The 4,895-nt window shown below is 38.8% G+C and overlaps 1 pseudogene; it reads right to left on the minus strand.

Moving 5' to 3' along the window:
• Positions 1–178: 178 nt before the first annotated feature.
• Positions 179–4,633, minus strand: LOC139026982 (guanylyl cyclase-activating protein 2-like; annotated as a pseudogene).
• Positions 4,634–4,895: the final 262 nt, after the last annotated feature.

Raw genomic sequence — 4,895 nt, forward strand, 5'->3', positions numbered from 1 at the left:
GCGATAGCTAACTGTAGTCACAATTCATCCACTTCCCACGGCATCGGTTGAGTAGATCAAGCCATACATTGGTCATTATTTTAATAGTGTCTCACTATGTCATTATTTCTGACATATCTGACCGTCCTGCTACAGCTAAAGGCCGTCACAATACACAAATAAGTGCTCCAGTACTCACCGTCACCATTCTCGTCAATTTTCTGGAAGATACGGTCACAAACCTCTTCAGGTGTAAGGTGGATTTGGCCTGCCTCGTCACTGACAGAACCTTTCTTTATCTTGTAGATGATCTACAGACATCACAAACAGAGGCATGTTACATCAATCAACTGTTATAGTTACGTTTTGCAGAATATCTTGACATTCCATATATTGGTCCCTCAAAGGGTTTGAGAGATTTCCTACCCTTCCACATGTGTGCATTTTAAATCAACAGGGTCGTACGAGGACGGCTGGAGAAAGTTCCTACCATATTCTTTACACCAATTCAATGCTTTTAAATCCATAAGCGGGRGTATACGAGTACACACTTTGGGGGAACAGTAGAGCATCGGACTACGGCCTTCAAGTCCAAGAGCAGGGTTTCTCAACTTCGATCCTGAATAGCCACTGTGCACACAGCTTTTCAATTACCCTATAAATTGCTCCAATTAAGAAGCCTGAATGAAATGGCCCAATGTAATTTATTTGAATTATTCTAACTAGAGTACTTCCAATACTGCCAATACKGTAACTATGCCAACAGTGAATCCGAGAAAAATGGCTTTAAAGTATTATTGTTAGCCATCCAAAAAGGTTGTAGGTAAATATGTGATAATGCAATGACGTATCATCTTATTATGAAGTCATGTTTATGCATATCAACCATGACCACTGATTTGATCTATGACCCCTAAAATGCAGATACTGCACTCTGCCTTTGAATGACCTTAACTATARGGYTAATGCAAGGGCAAAGTGCAGTATCTACAATATAAATGTGTTTATTCAACTTTGTTGCTGTTTTTCTGTTTGATAAATAGCTGATTCTCAGAGGCTTTGAGTTTAGTGGTTACCTGACCCAAGCAGATATATACGGCTTAGTGTCTAATTGATAATGAGCTACAGGTGTGCTTAGAACACATCCCTACCAGGATCCACGCTTGAGAAACTGGCTTAGAACTTTACTATAGGTCGCACTTCGGCCGAACCCTTACCCTTAAATTATTCTCAGCTCGCTGGCCTGTCCAGTCGCCCATGTCATCGTTGTCAAACACCTTGAAAGACCACTTTAGTTTATCCTCGAGCCGTCCTCGAAGCACAAGGTTTACGGCAGCAACATACTCTATGAAAATCCATGGTGTTGTCCTGTAATAGAAGCAACACAAACGATCACGATCAACTACAGCTCAATAAAAATCCTTATGTGTTTCTCCAGTAGAAATACATAACATCCCTGATGTGAGGCATATGTAAAACAAAAGGTATACCATGGGATCGTGGTGGATTGTGATAATATAGGGAAAGAGACCTGGGTCAAATATGTATTTTCAGGTAGCCTATATCCAGATACTCATCCAGAGAGTTGTGGACCTTTTTAGACTTCTGCATCGAGCCTATTTCCAACTGTTTCTCATCAATTGTTACATTGGTGGTAACTGTGGGATAGCTTAACTGGCCTACAGCATTGTCTTGGGCCTTTGTTGGAAGTGTGGCCCTATTTCCATTTGGGTCTTTCCATGTRAATTCAGCAGSCCGTAACACCCACTCAGATTCTTCTGAAGTCGTTTCTGTAGTTAAAAACAGATACTATTAGCATTCCTGCAACATAATTTTTTGAAATATAATTAGATTTCTGAGAAATTAAGCTAATTGATTGCACCTAAATTGGACATTTTAATTTATACGATTCATAGAATATTCAATACATATAGTACCTAAGATACGATTTGGACCTGAACTTTTTTCTAACAAGGAGTAAGACGTGAGGAATCCAAAGAAATGTCCAAAAGCCACCCACGGACCCTACACTCCAATCCCACCCCAACAACGAGTTTATAGTATCCGTTCTCTATGTCTGATAAGTAGTATGGAGCTGCTCCTCTGAGTATTATTTCTTCATCATATGTAATGTATTCTCAGTGAATTTGGTGATGTTTTTTTCCCCCATTCAGAGAAATTAGTAATGGAAGTTGTTAGGTTTATATCCCATCCTACATCCTGATATTACCATGTTCTGACCACTAGGGGGAAAATATGTTGTATTGTCACATACACTAGATAGGTGCCGTGAAATGTGTTGTTTTACAGGGTCAGCCATAGTAGTCCAGCGCCCCTGGAGCAAATTAGCGTTAAGTGCCTTGCTCAAGGGCACTTCAACAGATTTTTCACCTTGTCGGCTCGGGTATTCAAACCAGAAAATCCAATGCAAGTCAATGGTACCTATTAGCATTTTTGCACTTCATATCCATATAATCTATAAGTAACACCATTGAGTTAACATAAACATGTAATTAATAGCCCAGGTGTTTATTTCATTAAATTCCTGGACGCCAACCAGTGCTGTTATTAGAGACAGGCTCTATTTCAGCCAGGTGTCAGTTATACTTCATTGCCCACAGCTTTTTGGAGCTTCATTTGCGCCATAGTTATATTGTTAAATTCCAGCATTCACTTAATCCAGCATTTTAATCCAAATTCTTCATTTTCGCTAGCAACATAATGTGTATCATTTACAAACTGTGTTCCATTTCTTCATTTTCCTACACAACACTAATGTGTTATCATTTACAAACTGTGTTCCATCTTCTTCATTTCCACCACTAATGTGTTATCAATTTACAACTGTGCCAATTTTTCATTTCCTACATATGTGTTATCATTGACAAACTCTGTGGTCCATTGTCTGTCATTTTCCTACGACTAAGATGTGTTGTCATTTACAAATGTGCCACATTTATCTTCAGTTTCCTACACTAATGTGTTGTCATTGTAAACTGTGCACCACATATTCTTCTAGTTGTATTACACTTTAAACTAGTGTTAATCGAATCTACAAAACGGCCCATCTCTTCATGTTATACCTACACAATTCAATGTACTCGTCATTTGTCTTAGCAAACGTGATAGACACATTTATTTGTCTTAGCAATGCCCTCTAATTGATTTATTCTTACTCATTTCCTTAAACAGAAAAGTATTATTTTGAACAGGCATTTATTTGCCTGAAATGTGTGCCGCCCCTGGCCTATTAAAAAGGACAAGTACGGCTATTTGAGACTTGGCAATTTAATTGAAGTTTAAGAGCAGTTAAGCTACAAGTTTTAAATTTACATCACTTTAGCGATGATGTGAAAACATGAAGTGTGAACAATGCTAACATAGGGTACCAAACCAAAGCCATTGGGTTTGTCCATAGGACGGCTTACAGGTGAAGAAAACCAAATATGAATTTGTTAATTTGGGGAATCTATTCCATTTGAGCGGGGGAAAGTTTCAAACTTTGTTCACCCTAATAGCAAGGGACACCACCATCTAGTGGTCAAACAAGGCTACAACAAGATGTTAGGATGGGACATAACCTAACAGCTTCAGTGATTCATTTCTCTGAACAGGGGGAATCAACAATACATAGATGAAAACAACCAAAACTCAGAGCTGCAGCTACATACTACTTTCATCATTGAGTCACTGATACTAGTACACTCATTGTTGGGGGCGTGGATTGGCATGGGGGTTCATGGTGGCTAAAAAATATGGTCAAGATTTGGATGCTAGTACTATATTTAAAGAATACAAAAACTATTTCAGAACAATCTGAGAAGGTTGGTGTTGAAATCTTCTTTCTTGTCCTTTTTGAGGTGGAACGACCCATTTGGCTTTACACTCTGGCCCACTTTATGGAAAGAGGGGTATTATGGCCATCTACCTTTAGGCTATTTAATTAAGCATACGGCCAAATGAAGCATGACAGTGTACAGACAAATAGCTTAGCCTACATGTGGAAAGAGCACACATTTTGGGAAACCCATATTCTAGAAAACAATATTAATAATAGRATTGTACTAAAATTGTATAAATCTATATTCATGAATTKAATTAYATGTTGAAAACGCTTGASTTGAGGGGGAGGGGTCTATGATAACTTTAGMCCTACACCAATACAACATGTTTTGTTACAGTATGCAAATACATAATTTACAGTAAATGCAAATGCAATTGACCCAGGTCTGCTTGTTTGTATTCAGAATCTTACCCCATTCATATCAAACGCACTGAATATGCCCTCCATGTATTGCGATTCCGGCGAATTATCGTTTTGAACCCCAAACATCCTTTTGAACTCGTGCAAGTGCAACGAACCGCTGGGGCACTCATTGATGAACCTCCTGTAGAGGTCTTGAATTGTCGATACTTCCAACTCTTCTTCGCTGGTTGACTGAGCTTGCTGATTTTGACCCATTGTAAATCCGAGTGAAAAAGATGAAAGTGTGAAAAAGACAACGCGTAAATTTAAATCTAGCTGTGGACTAGTCTCTGATATGGCTGTGCGCAATAGCCTGGGGACGCGGTTACCTCCGAGGTTCATAAAATTCTAAACCTTTAAGAATTCGACCTCGTATCTTCTCTCTGCTCCCTGCATCGTTGCCTTTGATGGTTGTGCGTGCAAATAGGTCTGACAACATAGGCTACATCATGTGGGATATACATACGTTAGCCCCAGYCTAARTTATTTTTAGCAAGACTTGTCCTATATCGGCATTTAGTAATCTGCAGACCTGATCCAATTGGACGATGTAATTTGTAGACCTACAAGGCTACAGTGTGCCAAATAGAGAGTATATGTCCTATAACTTTTGTGACTCAACTCGTTTTATTGTGTTAATATATTATAAAACATTTTCACAATTGCATTT

The sequence above is a fragment of the Salvelinus sp. IW2-2015 genome, unplaced genomic scaffold (genome assembly GCF_002910315.2).
Source record: "Salvelinus sp. IW2-2015 unplaced genomic scaffold, ASM291031v2 Un_scaffold6596, whole genome shotgun sequence".
Lineage (NCBI taxonomy): Eukaryota > Metazoa > Chordata > Actinopteri > Salmoniformes > Salmonidae > Salvelinus > Salvelinus sp. IW2-2015.